General features: G+C 38.3%; 15 non-coding genes across 15 annotated transcripts; all 15 read right to left on the bottom strand.

Moving 5' to 3' along the window:
• Positions 1–94: 94 nt before the first annotated feature.
• TRNAM-CAU (transfer RNA methionine (anticodon CAU)) lies at positions 95–167 on the bottom strand. The gene has a single exon. It is a non-coding gene; the product is annotated as a tRNA-Met (tRNA).
• A 2158-nt stretch (positions 168–2325) lies between these two features.
• Positions 2326–2398, bottom strand: TRNAM-CAU (transfer RNA methionine (anticodon CAU)). Its single transcript has one exon. It is a non-coding gene; the product is annotated as a tRNA-Met (tRNA).
• Positions 2399–4554: 2156 nt separating this feature from the next.
• TRNAM-CAU (transfer RNA methionine (anticodon CAU)) lies at positions 4555–4627 on the bottom strand. The gene has a single exon. It is a non-coding gene; the product is annotated as a tRNA-Met (tRNA).
• Positions 4628–5676: 1049 nt separating this feature from the next.
• Positions 5677–5749, bottom strand: TRNAM-CAU (transfer RNA methionine (anticodon CAU)). The gene has a single exon. It is a non-coding gene; the product is annotated as a tRNA-Met (tRNA).
• Positions 5750–6792: 1043 nt separating this feature from the next.
• TRNAM-CAU (transfer RNA methionine (anticodon CAU)) lies at positions 6793–6865 on the bottom strand. Its single transcript has one exon. It is a non-coding gene; the product is annotated as a tRNA-Met (tRNA).
• A 1049-nt stretch (positions 6866–7914) lies between these two features.
• On the bottom strand, positions 7915–7987 carry TRNAM-CAU (transfer RNA methionine (anticodon CAU)). Its single transcript has one exon. It is a non-coding gene; the product is annotated as a tRNA-Met (tRNA).
• A 1048-nt stretch (positions 7988–9035) lies between these two features.
• Positions 9036–9108, bottom strand: TRNAM-CAU (transfer RNA methionine (anticodon CAU)). Its single transcript has one exon. It is a non-coding gene; the product is annotated as a tRNA-Met (tRNA).
• A 1048-nt stretch (positions 9109–10156) lies between these two features.
• Positions 10157–10229, bottom strand: TRNAM-CAU (transfer RNA methionine (anticodon CAU)). The gene has a single exon. It is a non-coding gene; the product is annotated as a tRNA-Met (tRNA).
• Positions 10230–11568: 1339 nt separating this feature from the next.
• On the bottom strand, positions 11569–11641 carry TRNAM-CAU (transfer RNA methionine (anticodon CAU)). The gene has a single exon. It is a non-coding gene; the product is annotated as a tRNA-Met (tRNA).
• A 1048-nt stretch (positions 11642–12689) lies between these two features.
• TRNAM-CAU (transfer RNA methionine (anticodon CAU)) lies at positions 12690–12762 on the bottom strand. The gene has a single exon. It is a non-coding gene; the product is annotated as a tRNA-Met (tRNA).
• A 1048-nt stretch (positions 12763–13810) lies between these two features.
• On the bottom strand, positions 13811–13883 carry TRNAM-CAU (transfer RNA methionine (anticodon CAU)). Its single transcript has one exon. It is a non-coding gene; the product is annotated as a tRNA-Met (tRNA).
• Positions 13884–14931: 1048 nt separating this feature from the next.
• Positions 14932–15004, bottom strand: TRNAM-CAU (transfer RNA methionine (anticodon CAU)). Its single transcript has one exon. It is a non-coding gene; the product is annotated as a tRNA-Met (tRNA).
• Positions 15005–16343: 1339 nt separating this feature from the next.
• On the bottom strand, positions 16344–16416 carry TRNAM-CAU (transfer RNA methionine (anticodon CAU)). Its single transcript has one exon. It is a non-coding gene; the product is annotated as a tRNA-Met (tRNA).
• A 1048-nt stretch (positions 16417–17464) lies between these two features.
• TRNAM-CAU (transfer RNA methionine (anticodon CAU)) lies at positions 17465–17537 on the bottom strand. Its single transcript has one exon. It is a non-coding gene; the product is annotated as a tRNA-Met (tRNA).
• Positions 17538–18586: 1049 nt separating this feature from the next.
• Positions 18587–18659, bottom strand: TRNAM-CAU (transfer RNA methionine (anticodon CAU)). Its single transcript has one exon. It is a non-coding gene; the product is annotated as a tRNA-Met (tRNA).
• Positions 18660–21894: the final 3235 nt, after the last annotated feature.

Raw genomic sequence — 21894 nt, 5'->3', positions numbered from 1 at the left:
GTGTGAGTGAAATAAATTGGATCCGCTTGTCCCATGTTCTTGTTGAAAAGGGGAATTACATTTACAACAGTAACTTTAAAATTTACGAAAGAAATGCCCCGGGTGAGGATTGAACTCACGACCTTGAGATTATGAGACTCACTCGCTACCGTCTGCGCTACCGAGGCCACACATTTAACTAAAAATGTATTTCGTCAACTTTTCTATCATCCTAGTTATGGTAATGATTGTTCAGAGATTTTTCACGACTCGAAATGTAGGGCTGTAACTACCTCCAACAAAATTTCCTATCACATATTTATATAAATAAAGCACAATTCCGATCAATACCTCCTCTTATGTTCTCTTGTGAAGTACTTTAAGTTCTTGGCAGAACATACAATTCTCTTGATGCTCTTCTCATCCATGCAAATAAATTGTAAACACTATTCTTCAGCTGCTCAATTTCACGGTGGAATAACATTCTGCTACAAACTCTTGTTCGCAACCGATCATCTTCAGAGATACGTGATTCAACGTTTCTGTCGTTTCTTATACTTTATGTTACGGCTACTTATAATCTTCCAAGGTATACAGCAAGAGCAGCATATCCTTTAGGAAACGCCAAATGAACATGAAATTCATAAAAAGGTAAAGGTAAAGTTCTCCCCTGTGCATAGCACCACGCCATGAACGCGTATAGGGGGTGTGGGGATTAAATTAATCTGTTTATCTTGCCACCTTGTCTTGTGAAAATCGGCTTGTGTAGCGCTGAAAGCTAAGTGAAATACAAGAAAATTACACAGCAGTAATCGTACCGAAGATGACTGTATTTGACCTAGTGAAAATGTAGAACATCTCAATATAACCCAGACTTTTATTTAAATTGATAAGATTGTTATCAAACCTTGTAATTCAGAAATCACTTGGTAGTGGTGGCAACCGAACCCACGCCCTCGAAGAGACTAGTGCCTAAAAAAGGCGCCTTAGACTTTTCGTCTATGCTACGCTACTCCACATGCAACCTTATTCCACAGAAAACTCAACTGGTTCCTTAAATTCTGAACGAGTCATCATCAAGTCTGCTTAGACACGTGTGCCGTATTTGCACTGATATGAGATATCTGTTTATGCATTTGAAAAATGTGAGTGAAATAAATTGGATCCGCTTGTCCCATGTTCTTGTTGAAAAGGGGAATTACATTTACAACAGTAACTTTAAAATTTACAAAAGAAATGCCCCGGGTGAGGATTGAACTCACGACCTTGAGATTATGAGACTCACGCGCTACCGAGGCCACACATTTAACTAAAAATGTATTTCGTCAACATTTCTATCATCCTAGTTATGGTAATGATTGTTCAGAGATTTTTCACGACTCGAAATGTAGGGTTGTAACTACCTCCAACAAAATTTCCTATCACATATTTATATAAATAAAGCACAATTCCGATCAATACCTCCTCTTATGTTCTCTTGTGAAGTACTTTAAGTTCTTGGCAGAACATACAATTCTCTTGATGCTCTTCTCATCCATGCAAATAAATTGTAAACACTCTTCTTCAGCTGCTCAATTTCACGGTGGAATAACATTCTGCTACAAACTCTTGTTCGCAACCGATCATCTTCAGAGATACGTGATTCAACGTTTCTGTCGTTTCTTATACTTTATGTTACGGCTACTTATAATCTTCCAAGGTATACAGCAAGAGCAGCATATCCTTTAGGAAACGCCAAATGAACATGAAATTCATAAAAAGGTAAAGGTAAAGTTCTCCCCTGTGCATAGCACCACGCCATGAACGCGTATAGGGGGTGTGGGGATTAAATTAATCTGTTTATCTTGCCACCTTGTCTTGTGAAAATCGGCTTGTGTAGCGCTGAAAGCTAAGTGAAATACAAGAAAATTACACAGCAGTAATCGTACCGAAGATGACTGTATTTGACCCAGTGAAAATGTAGAACATCTCAATATAACCCAGACTTTTATTTAAATTGATAAGATTGTTATCAAACCTTGTAATTCAGAAATCACTTGGTAGTGGTGGCAACCGAACCCACGCCCTCGAAGAGACTAGTGCCTAAAAAAGGCGCCTTAGACTTTTCGTCTATGCTACGCTACTCCACATGCAACCTTATTCCACAGAAAACTCAACGGTTCCTTAAATTCTGAACGAGTCATCATCAAGTCTGCTTAGACACGTGTGCTGTATTTGCACTGATATGAGATATCTGTTTATGCATTTGAAAAGTGTGAGTGAAATAAATTGGATCCGCTTGTCCCATGTTCTTGTTGAAAAGGGGAATTACATTTACAACAGTAACTTTAAAATTTACGAAAGAAATGCCCCGGGTGAGGATTGAACTCACGACCTTGAGATTATGAGACTCACGCGCTACCGTCTGCGCTACCGAGGCCACACATTTAACTAAAAATGTATTTCGTCAACTTTTCTATCATCCTAGTTATGGTAATGATTGTTCAGAGATTTTTCACGACTCGAAATGTAGGGCTGTAACTACCTCCAACAAAATTTCCTATCACATATTTATATAAATAAAGCACAATTCCGATCAATACCTCCTCTTATGTTCTCTTGTGAAGTACTTTAAGTTCTTGGCAGAACATACAATTCTCTTGATGCTCTTCTCATCCATGCAAATAAATTGTAAACACTCTTCTTCAGCTGCTCAATTTCACGGTGGAATAACATTCTGCTACAAACTCTTGTTCGCAACCGATCATCTTCAGAGATACGTGATTCAACGTTTCTGTCGTTTCTTATACTTTATGTTACGGCTACTTATAATCTTCCAAGGTATACAGCAAGAGCAGCATATCCTTTAGGAAACGCCAAATGAACATGAAATTCATAAAAAGGTAAAGGAAAATTCTCCCCTGTGCATAGCACCACGCCATGAACGCGTATAGGGGGTGTGGGGATTAAATTAATCTGTTTATCTTGCCACCTTGTCTTGTGAAAATCGGCTTGTGTAGCGCTGAAAGCTAAGTGAAATACAAGAAAATTACACAGCAGTAATCGTACCGAAGATGACTGTATTTGACCTAGTGAAAATGTAGAACATCTCAATATAACCCAGACTTTTATTTAAATTGATAAGATTGTTATCAAACCTTGTAATTCAGAAATCACTTGGTAGTGGTGGCAACCGAACCCGCGCCCTCGAAGAGACTAGTGCCTAAAAAAGGCGCCTTAGACTTTTCGTCTATGCTACGCTACTCCACATGCAACCTTATTCCACAGAAAACTCAACGGTTCCTTAAATTCTGAACGAGTCATCATCAAGTCTGCTTAGACACGTGTGCCGTATTTGCACTGATATGAGATATCTGGTTATGCATTTGAAAAGTGTGAGTGAAATAAATTGGATCCGCTTGTCCCATGTTCTTGTTGAAAAGGGGAATTACATTTACAACAGTAACTTTAAAATTTACGAAAGAAATGCCCCGGGTGAGGATTGAACTCACGACCTTGAGATTATGAGACTCACGCGCTACCGAGGCCACACATTTAACTAAAAATGTATTTCGTCAACATTTCTATCATCCTAGTTATGGTAATGATTGTTCAGAGATTTTTCACGACTCGAAATGTAGGGCTGTAACTACCTCCAACAAAATTTCCTATCACATATTTATATAAATAAAGCACAATTCCGATCAATACCTCCTCTTATGTTCTCTTGTGAAGTACTTTAAGTTCTTGGCAGAACATACAATTCTCTTGATGCTCTTCTCATCCATGCAAATAAATTGTAAACACTCTTCTTCAGCTGCTCAATTTCACGGTGGAATAACATTCTGCTACAAACTCTTGTTCGCAACCGATCATCTTCAGAGATACGTGATTCAACGTTTCTGTCGTTTCTTATACTTTATGTTACGGCTACTTATAATCTTCCAAGGTATACAGCAAGAGCAGCATATCCTTTAGGAAACGCCAAATGAACATGAAATTCATAAAAAGGTAAAGGTAAAGTTCTCCCCTGTGCATAGCACCACGCCATGAACGCGTATAGGGGGTGTGGGGATTAAATTAATCTGTTTATCTTGCCACCTTGTCTTGTGAAAATCGGCTTGTGTAGCGCTGAAAGCTAAGTGAAATACAAGAAAATTACACAGCAGTAATCGTACCGAAGATGACTGTATTTGACCCAGTGAAAATGTAGAACATCTCAATATAACCCAGACTTTTATTTAAATTGATAAGATTGTTATCAAACCTTGTAATTCAGAAATCACTTGGTAGTGGTGGCAACCGAACCCACGCCCTCGAAGAGACTAGTGCCTAAAAAAGGCGCCTTAGACTTTTCGTCTATGCTACGCTACTCCACATGCAACCTTATTCCACAGAAAACTCAACGGTTCCTTAAATTCTGAACGAGTCATCATCAAGTCTGCTTAGACACGTGTGCTGTATTTGCACTGATATGAGATATCTGTTTATGCATTTGAAAAGTGTGAGTGAAATAAATTGGATCCGCTTGTCCCATGTTCTTGTTGAAAAGGGGAATTACATTTACAACAGTAACTTTAAAATTTACGAAAGAAATGCCCCGGGTGAGGATTGAACTCACGACCTTGAGATTATGAGACTCACGCGCTACCGACTGCGCTACCGAGGCCACACATTTAACTAAAGATGTATTTCGTCAACTTTTCTATCATCCTAGTTATGGTAATGATTGTTCAGAGATTTTTCACGACTCGAAATGTAGGGCTGTAACTACCTCCAACAAAATTTCCTATCACATATTTATATAAATAAAGCACAATTCCGATCAATACCTCCTCTTATGTTCTCTTGTGAAGTACTTTAAGTTCTTGGCAGAACATACAATTCTCTTGATGCTCTTCTCATCCATGCAAATAAATTGTAAACACTCTTCTTCAGCTGCTCAATTTCACGGTGGAATAACATTCTGCTACAAACTCTTGTTCGCAACCGATCATCTTCAGAGATACGTGATTCAACGTTTCTGTCGTTTCTTATACTTTATGTTACGGCTACTTATAATCTTCCAAGGTATACAGCAAGAGCAGCATATCCTTTAGGAAACGCCAAATGAACATGAAATTCATAAAAAGGTAAAGGTAAAGTTCTCCCCTGTGCATAGCACCACGCCATGAACGCGTATAAGGGGTGTGGGGATTAAATTAATCTGTTTATCTTGCCACCTTGTCTTGTGAAAATCGGCTTGTGTAGCGCTGAAAGCTAAGTGAAATACAAGAAAATTACACAGCAGTAATCGTACCAAAGATGACTGTATTTGACCCAGTGAAAATGTAGAACATCTCAATATAACCCAGACTTTTATTTAAATTGATAAGATTGTTATCAAACCATGTAATTCAGAAATCACTTGGTAGTGGTGGCAACCGAACCCACGCCCTCGAAGAGACTAGTGCCTAAAAAAGGCGCCTTAGACTTTTCGTCTATGCTACGCTACTCCACATGCAACCTTATTCCACAGAAAACTCAACTGGTTCCTTAAATTCTGAACGAGTCATCATCAAGTCTGCTTAGACACGTGTGCCGTATTTGCACTGATATGAGATATCTGGTTATGCATTTGAAAAGTGTGAGTGAAATAAATTGGATCCGCTTGTCCCATGTTCTTGTTGAAAAGGGGAATTACATTTACAACAGTAACTTTAAAATTTACGAAAGAAATGCCCCGGGTGAGGATTGAACTCACGCCCTTGAGATTATGAGACTCACGCGCTACCGACTGCGCTACCGAGGTTAAACATTTAACTAAAGATGTATTTCGTCAACTTTTCTATCATCCTAGTTATGGTAATGATTGTTCAGAGATTTTTCACGACTCGAAATGTAGGGCTGTAACTACCTCCAACAAAATTTCCTATCACATATTTATATAAATAAAGCACAATTCCGATCAATACCTCCTCTTATGTTCTCTTGTGAAGTACTTTAAGTTCTTGGCAGAACATACAATTCTCTTGATGCTCTTCTCATCCATGCAAATAAATTGTAAACACTCTTCTTCAGCTGCTCAATTTCACGGTGGAATAACATTCTGCTACAAACTCTTGTTCGCAACCGATCATCTTCAGAGATACGCGATTCAACGTTTCTGTCGTTTCTTATACTTTATGTTACGGCTACTTATAATCTTCCAAGGTATACAGCAAGAGCAGCATATCCTTTAGGAAACGACAAATGAACATGAAATTCATAAAAAGGTAAAGGTAAAGTTCTCCCCTGTGCATAGCACCACGCCATGAACGCGTATAGGGGGTGTGGGGATTAAATTAATCTGTTTATCTTGCCACCTTGTCTTGTGAAAATCGGCTTGTGTAGCGCTGAAAGCTAAGTGAAATACAAGAAAATTACACAGCAGTAATCGTACCGAAGATGACTGTATTTGACCCAGTAAAAATGTAGAACATCTCAATATAACCGAGACTTTTATTTAAATTGATAAGATTGATATCAAACCTTGTAAGTCAGAAATCATTTGGTAGTGGTGGCATTCAAACCCACGGCCTCGAAGAGACTTGTGCCTAAGAAAGGCGTCTTAGACTTCTCGTCTACGCTACTCCACATGCAACATCATTCCACAGAAAACTCAACGGTTCCTTAAATTCTGAACGAGTCATCATCAAGTCTGCTTAGACACGTGTGCCGTATTTGCACTGAATTGAGATATCTGTTTATGCATTTGAAAAGTGTGAGTGAAATAAATTGGATCCGCTTGTCCCATGTTCTTGTTGAAAAGGGGAATTACATTTACAACAGTAACTTTAAAATTTACAAAAGAAATGCCCCGGGTGAGGATTGAACTCACGACCTTGAGATTATGAGACTCACGCGCTACCGACTGCGCTACCGAGGCCACACATTTAACTAAAAATGTATTTCGTCAACATTTCTATCATCCTAGTTATGGTAATGATTGTTCAGAGATTTTTCACGACTCGAAATGTAGGGCTGTAACTACCTCCAACAAAATTTCCTATCACATATTTATATAAATAAAGCACAATTCCGATCAATACCTCCTCTTATGTTCTCTTGTGAAGTACTTTAAGTTCTTGGCAGAACATACAATTCTCTTGATGCTCTTCTCATCCATGCAAATAAATTGTAAACACTCTTCTTCAGCTGCTCAATTTCACGGTGGAATAACATTCTGCTACAAACTCTTGTTCGCAACCGATCATCTTCAGAGATACGCGATTCAACGTTTCTGTCGTTTCTTATACTTTATGTTACGGCTACTTATAATCTTCCAAGGTATACAGCAAGAGCAGCATATCCTTTAGGAAACGCCAAATGAACATGAAATTCATAAAAAGGTAAAGGTAAAGTTCTCCCCTGTGCATAGCACCACGCCATGAACGCGTATAGGGGGTGTGGGGATTAAATTAATCTGTTTATCTTGCCACCTTGTCTTGTGAAAATCGGCTTGTGTAGCGCTGAAAGCTAAGTGAAATACAAGAAAATTACACAGCAGTAATCGTACCGAAGATGACTGTATTTGACCCAGTGAAAATGTAGAACATCTCAATATAACCCAGACTTTTATTTAAATTGATAAGATTGTTATCAAACCTTGTAATTCAGAAATCACTTGGTAGTGGTGGCAACCGAACCCGCGCCCTCGAAGAGACTAGTGCCTAAAAAAGGCGCCTTAGACTTTTCGTCTATGCTACGCTACTCCACATGCAACCTTATTCCACAGAAAACTCAACTGGTTCCTTAAATTCTGAACGAGTCATCATCAAGTCTGCTTAGACACATGTGCCGTATTTGCACTGATATGAGATATCTGGTTATGCATTTGAAAAGTGTGAGTGAAATAAATTGGATCCGCTTGTCCCATGTTCTTGTTGAAAAGGGGAATTACATTTACAACAGTAACTTTAAAATTTACGAAAGAAATGCCCCGGGTGAGGATTGAACTCACGACCTTGAGATTATGAGACTCACGCGCTACCGACTGCGCTACCGAGGTTACACATTTAACTAAACATGTATTTCGTCAACTTTTCTATCATCCTAGTTATGGTAATGATTGTTCAGAGATTTTTCACGACTCGAAATGTAGGGCTGTAACTACCTCCAACAAAATTTCCTATCACATATTTATATAAATAAAGCACAATTCCGATCAATACCTCCTCTTATGTTCTCTTGTGAAGTACTTTAAGTTCTTGGCAGAACATACAATTCTCTTGATGCTCTTCTCATCCATGCAAATAAATTGTAAACACTCTTCTTCAGCTGCTCAATTTCACGGTGGAATAACATTCTGCTACAAACTCTTGTTCGCAACCGATCATCTTCAGAGATACGCGATTCAACGTTTCTGTCGTTTCTTATACTTTATGTTACGGCTACTTATAATCTTCCAAGGTATACAGCAAGAGCAGCATATCCTTTAGGAAACGCCAAATGAACATGAAATTCATAAAAAGGTAAAGGTAAAGTTCTCCCCTGTGCATAGCACCACGCCATGAACGCGTATAGGGGGTGTGGGGATTAAATTAATCTGTTTATCTTGCCACCTTGTCTTGTGAAAATCGGCTTGTGTAGCGCTGAAAGCTAAGTGAAATACAAGAAAATTACACAGCAGTAATCGTACCGAAGATGACTGTATTTGACCCAGTGAAAATGTAGAACATCTCAATATAACCCAGACTTTTATTTAAATTGATAAGATTGTTATCAAACCTTGTAATTCAGAAATCACTTGGTAGTGGTGGCAACCGAACCCGCGCCCTCGAAGAGACTAGTGCCTAAAAAAGGCGCCTTAGACTTTTCGTCTATGCTACGCTACTCCACATGCAACCTTATTCCACAGAAAACTCAACGGTTCCTTAAATTCTGAACGAGTCATCATCAAGTCTGCTTAGACACGTGTGCCGTATTTGCACTGATATGAGATATCTGGTTATGCATTTGAAAAGTGTGAGTGAAATAAATTGGATCCGCTTGTCCCATGTTCTTGTTGAAAAGGGGAATTACATTTACAACAGTAACTTTAAAATTTACGAAAGAAATGCCCCGGGTGAGGATTGAACTCACGACCTTGAGATTATGAGACTCACGCGCTACCGACTGCGCTACCGAGGCCACACATTTAACTAAAGATGTATTTCGTCAACTTTTCTATCATCCTAGTTATGGTAATGATTGTTCAGAGATTTTTCACGACTCGAAATGTAGGGCTGTAACTACCTCCAACAAAATTTCCTATCACATATTTATATAAATAAAGCACAATTCCGATCAATACCTCCTCTTATGTTCTCTTGTGAAGTACTTTAAGTTCTTGGCAGAACATACAATTCTCTTGATGCTCTTCTCATCCATGCAAATAAATTGTAAACACTCTTCTTCAGCTGCTCAATTTCACGGTGGAATAACATTCTGCTACAAACTCTTGTTCGCAACTGATCATCTTCAGAGATACGTGATTCAACGTTTCTGTCGTTTCCTATACTTTATGTTACGGCTACTTATAATCTTCCAAGGTATACAGCAAGAGCAGCATATCCTTTAGGAAACGCCAAATGAACATGAAATTCATAAAAAGGTAAAGGTAAAGTTCTCCCCTGTGCATAGCACCACGCCATGAACGCGTATAGGGGGTGTGGGGATTAAATTAATCTGTTTATCTTGCCACCTTGTCTTGTGAAAATCGGCTTGTGTAGCGCTGAAAGCTAAGTGAAATACAAGAAAATTACACAGCAGTAATCGTACCGAAGATGACTGTATTTGACCCAGTGAAAATGTAGAACATCTCAATATAACCCAGACTTTTATTTAAATTGATAAGATTGTTATCAAACCTTGTAATTCAGAAATCACTTGGTAGTGGTGGCAACCGAACCCACGCCCTCGAAGAGACTAGTGCCTAAAAAAGGCGCCTTAGACTTTTCGTCTATGCTACGCTACTCCACATGCAACCTTATTCCACAGAAAACTCAACGGTTCCTTAAATTCTGAACGAGTCATCATCAAGTCTGCTTAGACACGTGTGCCGTATTTGCACTGATATGAGATATCTGTTTATGCATTTGAAAAGTGTGAGTGAAATAAATTGGATCCGCTTGTCCCATGTTCTTGTTGAAAAGGGGAATTACATTTACAACAGTAACTTTAAAATTTACAAAAGAAATGCCCCGGGTGAGGATTGAACTCACGACCTTGAGATTATGAGACTCACGCGCTACCGACTGCGCTACCGAGGCCACACATTTAACTAAAAATGTATTTCGTCAACATTTCTATCATCCTAGTTATGGTAATGATTGTTCAGAGATTTTTCACGACTCGAAATGTAGGGCTGTAACTACCTCCAACAAAATTTCCTATCACATATTTATATAAATAAAACACAATTCCGATCAATACCTCCTCTTATGTTCTCTTGTGAAGTACTTTAAGTTCTTGGCAGAACATACAATTCTCTTGATGCTCTTCTCATCCATGCAATTAAATTGTAAACACTCTTCTTCAGCTGCTCAATTTCACGGTGGAATAACATTCTGCTACAAACTCTTGTTCGCAACCGATCATCTTCAGAGATACGTGATTCAACGTTTCTGTCGTTTCTTAAACTTTATGTTACGGCTACTAATAATCTTCCAAGGTATACAGCAAGAGCAGCATATCATTTAGGAAACGTCAAATGAACATGAAATTCATGTTCGATTAAATTAATCTGTTCATCTTGCCACCTTGTCTTGTGAAAATCGGCATGTGACAGTGAATTCTCTATGTGAAGATTTCTTTCCCAATGTAAATACAGACAGTGGATTCGGAAAAATGTGGAAATTCTACAAAAATCGAAAAATTGTAGACGTGTGAAACCATAGTAATTGTTTCGTTCTAGTGAGAAGTGAATAAAACATACGAGGCCGATCATTTAGTAACGAAAAATATATATGAAACCAAACCTTACGGGAAAAGGCAGTAGGTAATGGAATAAAGTTCAACACTATGACTTGATGTATACTTACGAAGTCCGATTTAGGTATCTAATTCCAGTGCGTACTTGACTTACAGCATCGGTTCCTCGGACAATGATTCACCCTTCGGTATAATTGAAGTGTGCAGATTAAAAACGCTGAAAACTAAGTGAAATACAACACAAATTACACAGCAGTAATCGTACCAAAGGTGACTGTATTTGACCCAGTAAAAATGTAGAACATCTCAATATAACCAAGACTTTTATTTAAATTGATAAGATTGATATCAAACCTTGTATGTCAGAAATCATTTGGTAGTGGTGGCATTCAAACCCACGGCCTCGAAGAGACTTGTGCCTAAGAAAGGCGTCTTAGACTTCTCGTCTACGCTACTCCACATGCAACATCATTCCACAGAAAACTCAACGGTTCCTTAAATTCTGAACGAGTCATCATCAAGTCTGCTTAGACACGTGTGCCGTATTTGCACTGAATTGAGATATCTGTTTATGCATTTGAAAAGTGTGAGTGAAATAAATTGGATCCGCTTGTCCCATGTTCTTGTTGAAAAGGGGAATTACATTTACAACAGTAACTTTAAAATTTACAAAAGAAATGCCCCGGGTGAGGATTGAACTCACGACCTTGAGATTATGAGACTCACGCGCTACCGACTGCGCTACCGAGGCCACACATTTAACTAAAAATGTATTTCGTCAACATTTCTATCATCCTAGTTATGGTAATGATTGTTCAGAGATTTTTCACGACTCGAAATGTAGGGCTGTAACTACCTCCAACAAAATTTCCTATCACATATTTATATAAATAAAGCACAATTCCGATCAATACCTCCTCTTATGTTCTCTTGTGAAGTACTTTAAGTTCTTGGCAGAACATACAATTCTCTTGATGCTCTTCTCATCCATGCAAATAAATTGTAAACACTCTTCTTCAGCTGCTCAATTTCACGGTGGAATAACATTCTGCTACAAACTCTTGTTCGCAACCGATCATCTTCAGAGATACGTGATTCAACGTTTCTGTCGTTTCTTATACTTTATGTTACGGCTACTTATAATCTTCCAAGGTATACAGCAAGAGCAGCATATCCTTTAGGAAACGCCAAATGAACATGAAATTCATAAAAAGGTAAAGGTAAAGTTCTCCCCTGTGCATAGCACCACGCCATGAACGCGTATAGGGGGTGTGGGGATTAAATTAATCTGTTTATCTTGCCACCTTGTCTTGTGAAAATCGGCTTGTGTAGCGCTGAAAGCTAAGTGAAATACAAGAAAATTACACAGCAGTAATCGTACCGAAGATGACTGTATTTGACCCAGTGAAAATGTAGAACATCTCAATATAACCCAGACTTTTATTTAAATTGATAAGATTGTTATCAAACCTTGTAATTCAGAAATCACTTGGTAGTGGTGGCAACCGAACCCACGCCCTCGAAGAGACTAGTGCCTAAAAAAGGCGCCTTAGACTTTTCGTCTATGCTACGCTACTCCACATGCAACCTTATTCCACAGAAAACTCAACGGTTCCTTAAATTCTGAACGAGTCATCATCAAGTCTGCTTAGACACGTGTGCTGTATTTGCACTGATATGAGATATCTGTTTATGCATTTGAAAAGTGTGAGTGAAATAAATTGGATCCGCTTGTCCCATGTTCTTGTTGAAAAGGGGAATTACATTTACAACAGTAACTTTAAAATTTACGAAAGAAATGCCCCGGGTGAGGATTGAACTCACGACCTTGAGATTATGAGACTCACGCGCTACCGTCTGCGCTACCGAGGCCACACATTTAACTAAAAATGTATTTCGTCAACTTTTCTATCATCCTAGTTATGGTAATGATTGTTCAGAGATTTTTCACGACTCGAAATGTAGGGCTGTAACTACCTCCAACAAAATTTCCTATCACATATTTATATAAATAAAGCACAATTCCGATCAATACCTCCTCTTATGTTCTCTTGTGAAGTACTTTAAGTTCTTGGCAGAACATACAATTCTCTTGATGCTCTTCTCATCCATGCAAATAAATTGTAAACACTCTTCTTCAGCTGCTCAATTTCACGGTGGAATAACATTCTGCTACAAACTCTTGTTCGCAACCGATCATCTTCAGAGATACGCGATTCAACGTTTCTGTCGTTTCTTATACTTTATGTTACGGCTACTTATAATCTTCCAAGGTATACAGCAAGAGCAGCATATCCTTTAGGAAACGCCAAATGAACATGAAATTCATAAAAAGGTAAAGGTAAAGTTCTCCCCTGTGCATAGCACCACGCCATGAACGCGTATAGGGGGTGTGGGGATTAAATTAATCTGTTTATCTTGCCACCTTGTCTTGTGAAAATCGGCTTGTGTAGCGCTGAAAGCTAAGTGAAATACAAGAAAATTACACAGCAGTAATCGTACCGAAGATGACTGTATTTGACCCAGTGAAAATGTAGAACATCTCAATATAACCCAGACTTTTATTTAAATTGATAAGATTGTTATCAAACCTTGTAATTCAGAAATCACTTGGTAGTGGTGGCAACCGAACCCGCGCCCTCGAAGAGACTAGTGCCTAAAAAAGGCGCCTTAGACTTTTCGTCTATGCTACGCTACTCCACATGCAACCTTATTCCACAGAAAACTCAACGGTTCCTTAAATTCTGAACGAGTCATCATCAAGTCTGCTTAGACACGTGTGCCGTATTTGCACTGATATGAGATATCTGGTTATGCATTTGAAAAGTGTGAGTGAAATAAATTGGATCCGCTTGTCCCATGTTCTTGTTGAAAAGGGGAATTACATTTACAACAGTAACTTTAAAATTTACGAAAGAAATGCCCCGGGTGAGGATTGAACTCACGACCTTGAGATTATGAGACTCACGCGCTACCGACTGCGCTACCGAGGCCACACATTTAACTAAAGATGTATTTCGTCAACTTTTCTATCATCCTAGTTATGGTAATGATTGTTCAGAGATTTTTCACGACTCGAAATGTAGGGCTGTAACTACCTCCAACAAAATTTCCTATCACATATTTATATAAATAAAGCACAATTCCGATCAATACCTCCTCTTATGTTCTCTTGTGAAGTACTTTAAGTTCTTGGCAGAACATACAATTCTCTTGATGCTCTTCTCATCCATGCAAATAAATTGTAAACACTCTTCTTCAGCTGCTCAATTTCACGGTGGAATAACATTCTGCTACAAACTCTTGTTCGCAACTGATCATCTTCAGAGATACGTGATTCAACGTTTCTGTCGTTTCCTATACTTTATGTTACGGCTACTTATAATCTTCCAAGGTATACAGCAAGAGCAGCATATCCTTTAGGAAACGCCAAATGAACATGAAATTCATAAAAAGGTAAAGGTAAAGTTCTCCCCTGTGCATAGCACCACGCCATGAACGCGTATAGGGGGTGTGGGGATTAAATTAATCTGTTTATCTTGCCACCTTGTCTTGTGAAAATCGGCTTGTGTAGCGCTGAAAGCTAAGTGAAATACAAGAAAATTACACAGCAGTAATCGTACCGAAGATGACTGTATTTGACCCAGTGAAAATGTAGAACATCTCAATATAACCCAGACTTTTATTTAAATTGATAAGATTGTTATCAAACCTTGTAATTCAGAAATCACTTGGTAGTGGTGGCAACCGAACCCACGCCCTCGAAGAGACTAGTGCCTAAAAAAGGCGCCTTAGACTTTTCGTCTATGCTACGCTACTCCACATGCAACCTTATTCCACAGAAAACTCAACGGTTCCTTAAATTCTGAACGAGTCATCATCAAGTCTGCTTAGACACGTGTGCCGTATTTGCACTGATATGAGATATCTGTTTATGCATTTGAAAAGTGTGAGTGAAATAAATTGGATCCGCTTGTCCCATGTTCTTGTTGAAAAGGGGAATTACATTTACAACAGTAACTTTAAAATTTACAAAAGAAATGCCCCGGGTGAGGATTGAACTCACGACCTTGAGATTATGAGACTCACGCGCTACCGACTGCGCTACCGAGGCCACACATTTAACTAAAAATGTATTTCGTCAACATTTCTATCATCCTAGTTATGGTAATGATTGTTCAGAGATTTTTCACGACTCGAAATGTAGGGCTGTAACTACCTCCAACAAAATTTCCTATCACATATTTATATAAATAAAACACAATTCCGATCAATACCTCCTCTTATGTTCTCTTGTGAAGTACTTTAAGTTCTTGGCAGAACATACAATTCTCTTGATGCTCTTCTCATCCATGCAATTAAATTGTAAACACTCTTCTTCAGCTGCTCAATTTCACGGTGGAATAACATTCTGCTACAAACTCTTGTTCGCAACCGATCATCTTCAGAGATACGTGATTCAACGTTTCTGTCGTTTCTTAAACTTTATGTTACGGCTACTAATAATCTTCCAAGGTATACAGCAAGAGCAGCATATCATTTAGGAAACGTCAAATGAACATGAAATTCATGTTCGATTAAATTAATCTGTTCATCTTGCCACCTTGTCTTGTGAAAATCGGCATGTGACAGTGAATTCTCTATGTGAAGATTTCTTTCCCAATGTAAATACAGACAGTGGATTCGGAAAAATGTGGAAATTCTACAAAAATCGAAAAATTGTAGACGTGTGAAACCATAGTAATTGTTTCGTTCTAGTGAGAAGTGAATAAAACATACGAGGCCGATCATTTAGTAACGAAAAATATATATGAAACCAAACCTTACGGGAAAAGGCAGTAGGTAATGGAATAAAGTTCAACACTATGACTTGATGTATACTTACGAAGTCCGATTTAGGTATCTAATTCCAGTGCGTACTTGACTTACAGCATCGGTTCCTCGGACAATGATTCACCCTTCGGTATAATTGAAGTGTGCAGATTAAAAACGCTGAAAACTAAGTGAAATACAACACAAATTACACAGCAGTAATCGTACCAAAGGTGACTGTATTTGACCCAGTAAAAATGTAGAACATCTCAATATAACCAAGACTTTTATTTAAATTGATAAGATTGATATCAAACCTTGTATGTCAGAAATCATTTGGTAGTGGTGGCATTCAAACCCACGGCCTCGAAGAGACTTGTGCCTAAGAAAGGCGTCTTAGACTTCTCGTCTACGCTACTCCACATGCAACATCATTCCACAGAAAACTCAACGGTTCCTTAAATTCTGAACGAGTCATCATCAAGTCTGCTTAGACACGTGTGCCGTATTTGCACTGAATTGAGATATCTGTTTATGCATTTGAAAAGTGTGAGTGAAATAAATTGGATCCGCTTGTCCCATGTTCTTGTTGAAAAGGGGAATTACATTTACAACAGTAACTTTAAAATTTACAAAAGAAATGCCCCGGGTGAGGATTGAACTCACGACCTTGAGATTATGAGACTCACGCGCTACCGACTGCGCTACCGAGGCCACACATTTAACTAAAAATGTATTTCGTCAACATTTCTATCATCCTAGTTATGGTAATGATTGTTCAGAGATTTTTCACGACTCGAAATGTAGGGCTGTAACTACCTCCAACAAAATTTCCTATCACATATTTATATAAATAAAGCACAATTCCGATCAATACCTCCTCTTATGTTCTCTTGTGAAGTACTTTAAGTTCTTGGCAGAACATACAATTCTCTTGATGCTCTTCTCATCCATGCAAATAAATTGTAAACACTCTTCTTCAGCTGCTCAATTTCACGGTGGAATAACATTCTGCTACAAACTCTTGTTCGCAACCGATCATCTTCAGAGATACGTGATTCAACGTTTCTGTCGTTTCTTATACTTTATGTTACGGCTACTTATAATCTTCCAAGGTATACAGCAAGAGCAGCATATCCTTTAGGAAACGCCAAATGAACATGAAATTCATAAAAAGGTAAAGGTAAAGTTCTCCCCTGTGCATAGCACCACGCCATGAACGCGTATAGGGGGTGTGGGGATTAAATTAATCTGTTTATCTTGCCACCTTGTCTTGTGAAAATCGGCTTGTGTAGCGCTGAAAGCTAAGTGAAATACAAGAAAATTACACAGCAGTAATCGTACCGAAGATGACTGTATTTGACCCAGTGAAAATGTAGAACATCTCAATATAACCCAGACTTTTATTTAAATTGATAAGATTGTTATCAAACCTTGTAATTCAGAAATCACTTGGTAGTGGTGGCAACCGAACCCACGCCCTCGAAGAGACTAGTGCCTAAAAAAGGCGCCTTAGACTTTTCGTCTATGCTACGCTACTCCACATGCAACCTTATTCCACAGAAAACTCAACGGTTCCTTAAATTCTGAACGAGTCATCATCAAGTCTGCTTAGACACGTGTGCTGTATTTGCACTGATATGAGATATCTGTTTATGCATTTGAAAAGTGTGAGTGAAATAAATTGGATCCGCTTGTCCCATGTTCTTGTTGAAAAGGGGAATTACATTTACAACAGTAACTTTAAAATTTACGAAAGAAATGCCCCGGGTGAGGATTGAACTCACGACCTTGAGATTATGAGACTCACGCGCTACCGTCTGCGCTACCGAGGCCACACATTTAACTAAAAATGTATTTCGTCAACTTTTCTATCATCCTAGTTATGGTAATGATTGTTCAGAGATTTTTCACGACTCGAAATGTAGGGCTGTAACTACCTCCAACAAAATTTCCTATCACATATTTATATAAATAAAGCACAATTCCGATCAATACCTCCTCTTATGTTCTCTTGTGAAGTACTTTAAGTTCTTGGCAGAACATACAATTCTCTTGATGCTCTTCTCATCCATGCAAATAAATTGTAAACACTATTCTTCAGCTGCTCAATTTCACGGTGGAATAACATTCTGCTACAAACTCTTGTTCGCAACCGATCATCTTCAGAGATACGTGATTCAACGTTTCTGTCGTTTCTTATACTTTATGTTACGGCTACTTATAATCTTCCAAGGTATACAGCAAGAGCAGCATATCCTTTAGGAAACGCCAAATGAACATGAAATTCATAAAAAGGTAAAGGTAAAGTTCTCCCCTGTGCATAGCACCACGCCATTAACGCGTATAGGGGGTGTGGGGATTAAATTAATCTGTTTATCTTGCCACCTTGTCTTGTGAAAATCGGCTTGTGTAGCGCTGAAAGCTAAGTGAAATACAAGAAAATTACACAGCAGTAATCGTACCGAAGATGACTGTATTTGACCCAGTGAAAATGTAGAACATCTCAATATAACCCAGACTTTTATTTAAATTGATAAGATTGTTATCAAACCTTGTAATTCAGAAATCACTTGGTAGTGGTGGCAACCGAACCCACGCCCTCGAAGAGACTAGTGCCTAAAAAAGGCGCCTTAGACTTTTCGTCTATGCTACGCTACTCCACATGCAACCTTATTCCACAGAAAACTCAACTGGTTCCTTAAATTCTGAACGAGTCATCATCAAGTCTGCTTAGACACGTGTGCCGTATTTGCACTGATATGAGATATCTGGTTATGCATTTGAAAAGTGTGAGTGAAATAAATTGGATCCGCTTGTCCCATGTTCTTGTTGAAAAGGGGAATTACATTTACAACAGTAACTTTAAAATTTACGAAAGAAATGCCCCGGGTGAGGATTGAACTCACGACCTTGAGATTATGAGACTCACGCACTACCGACTGCGCTACCGAGGTTACACATTTAACTAAAGATGTATTTCGTCAACTTTTCTATCATCCTAGTTATGGTAATGATTGTTCAGAGATTTTTCACGACTCGAAATGTAGGGCTGTAACTACCTCCAACAAAATTTCCTATGACATATTTATATAAATAAAGCACAATTCCGATCAATACCTCCTCTTATGTTCTCTTGTGAAGTACTTTAAGTTCTTGGCAGAACATACAATTCTCTTGATGCTCTTCTCATCCATGCAAATAAATTGTAAACACTCTTCTTCAGCTGCTCAATTTCACGGTGGAATAACATTCTGCTACAAACTCTTGTTCGCAACCGATCATCTTCAGAGATACGCGATTCAACGTTTCTGTCGTTTCTTATACTTTATGTTACGGCTACTTATAATCTTCCAAGGTATACAGCAAGAGCAGCATATCCTTTAGGAAACGCCAAATGAACATGAAATTCATAAAAAGGTAAAGGTAAAGTTCTCCCCTGTGCATAGCACCACGCCATGAACGCGTATAGGGGGTGTGGGGATTAAATTAATCTGTTTATCTTGCCACCTTGTCTTGTGAAAATCGGCTTGTGTAGCGCTGAAAGCTAAGTGAAATACAAGAAAATTACACAGCAGTAATCGTACCGAAGATGACTGTATTTGACCCAGTGAAAATGTAGAACATCTCAATATAACCCAGACTTTTATTTAAATTGATAAGATTTATGACAGTTGTATTATTTGATTAATTTTGTACTCGAGTGTATTGAGGTAGGAACGTCGTGTGACGTGGTGAACGACCTCAGAGCTCCTCATGCCTCGTGGCTCGAGCGAGGTGGAAAGGGGGCGGTGCTAGTAGTTGAAACGGCAGATCGCTTGACGTCGGACTGGGAATCGAGCAGTGCCTTGACGTTTGTACGGGGTGTAATACCTGTAATTACGTGTTCGTATTGAATAAAGAGTAAGTCAAGGAAACTGATTCTTATTACTTCCCGTCGTCATAAGTATGGCGCACGAACAGGAGGACTCGATCGTCTACGTCGTTAGAATCTGGTTGTAGCTGTTAGATGGAAGAATTCAACTTTTTCGTCTGTGATGTTGGAACGTAAGTACTGAACTTTTTCTATGTGGAAAAGAAGAATGACGAATAACTTTATCGCGCTGTGATTGTAGCACCGAAACTATAAAATAGTTGTACTGAATACTGCGACTAAAATTCTTAGCTAGCAGTAACGGAAATTGAAAATGGCTACAAAAAAGGAATTGGAGTTTCTCTTTAAACAATTTGAAGCTAGACTCGCGGAACAAGTTAGTAGTGTGAAAGCTGATATTAATAGTGTTGAAGCTAATGTCAAAGCTGATATTAGCAGTGTTGAAAGTAACGTCAAAGCGGATATTAATAGCGTTGAGGCCAGTGTAAGTAATGTAGGCACCAGCATAGGTCTCTTAAGGCAAGACTTCGAATTATTGGAAGCACGAGTCGAAAAGAAAGTGTCTGATAATTTGGTCGAAACAAAGGAATGCGCCCATGAACTAAAGGAACAAGTGGTCAACTTGAGCACGAAATTGGAAGAGAAGATAAACGAGGTTTCTGTTACGTGTGTAAATCAACATAAAAAATTGAGAGAGGTTTTCGATTCTCATGTAAAACAGGTAGAAAATGAATGCGTAGAAATTAAGAAAACACTCGAAATAAATCAAAAGAAGTTTGAAAGTTTAGTCAACCTTGTACATGGAAATGAAAGTAGTATGAAGGAGTTGTTTAATAACATTAGTGGACATGAAGTTGCTATTGCTGAGTTGAATAGTAAATTTAACGAAATTAGTGTTAAGTCTGGACAAACTATTAAAGATCTAAACTTGACCGTTCAAACCGTTCAACAGAAAATATCTAGTAATGACATTACTGTTAAGGGTTGCTTACAACAACTTACAGAGATTACTAACAAATATGAGATTCTAGATGATAAGCTGGAGAATATTCGGTATCAAGTTAGAGATTTAACGAATGATTTTTCCATTTTAAGAGTAAGTGCTGAACCGGTAAAATCTTCTTTAGGATTAGAAACTAGAGTACAAGGCTTAGTTAGTCCTGATGTTCCTAGATTGTCTGAACAGCAAAGGGAAGCAAGGAAAGCTTCTTTACCCATTGAAAAAACTGAATATATCACGTTTAGAAAGCAAAGACCATTACGTAAAGGAGAATCTGATTCAGATGTAAAATCTTCTAGCTCTGAAACTAAAGTTCAGTTAAGGGGGCTTAAACGTAAATCTGTAAGTAGCTATAAGACAGGTAGAGTTGCGAAAAGCATGTCAAGAGATAAATTTCATGATAGGAGTTCGGAAAGTGGAACTGATCACAAAAGTAGTAGTTACAGAAGGAAGTTTGTACCTAGTACACTTAAGTACTCTGATCTAGATAGGTTACCTAAATTTACTGCAACTAGGATGGATTATTTGGCGTCACAATTTCTTCAAGAGGTTGAGGATCGCTTGGATATGTTAAATGTTCCCAAAAAAGATTACATGAAGTATGTACCAATGCTTTTGAAAGGTGTTGCTAAAAATTGGTTCTCTCAGGAGAAACTACACATTGTAGATTATAGTTCTTTTAAGGTTCTTTTCCTTAATGCCTTTGAAAGTGCATCGTGGAAGTCAACATGTCTTGCAAATGTCTTGTGCAAGAGATACAGCAAAGAAAGTAGACAAACTCTGTTAAATTATTTCTGGTCACAGATTAATTTACTAAATTCCATTCAGCCAGACATGCCAGAACAGCAAAAAACTATTTTAGTAGCCCAACAGTTACCAAATAGAGTTAGAGAAGCAATCTTAAACCAACCTAATATTAGTCTTGGTACCGCTGCGGAATTGGTTGCGCGTCATGAAGCTTTGTATGCAAGTGCTGAAGGTGAAAGTAGGAGAGATGGAAGGCCTGTTGGTATTAGACAAGTACAAGTTGTTAATGAAACTAAAAGAAATAATCAATCTAGAGTAAGCAATATGCAAAATTCTAATACAAGCCATGAGACTAATGTAAGGAATTCTGGTAATTTCAGAAGATATGCCACTGATAATAATAGTAGTAATGATAGTAGATCTGGTCAGAGATCTTGGAGAGTAAACCGTTTTCCATATTCTGGTAATAACTATAGAAACAGTAACTTTCGAGGTAGATACAATTATAGTAACCAAAATCGTATAAATGCTGATAATAGTAGACCTAGGTATAGAAATACTAGTACAAACA

Source organism: Lepisma saccharinum, chromosome 3 (genome assembly GCF_977018435.1).
Source record: "Lepisma saccharinum chromosome 3, izLepSacc3.1, whole genome shotgun sequence".
Lineage (NCBI taxonomy): Eukaryota > Metazoa > Arthropoda > Insecta > Zygentoma > Lepismatidae > Lepisma > Lepisma saccharinum.
This window is presented reverse-complemented; position numbering and strand designations above follow the sequence as displayed.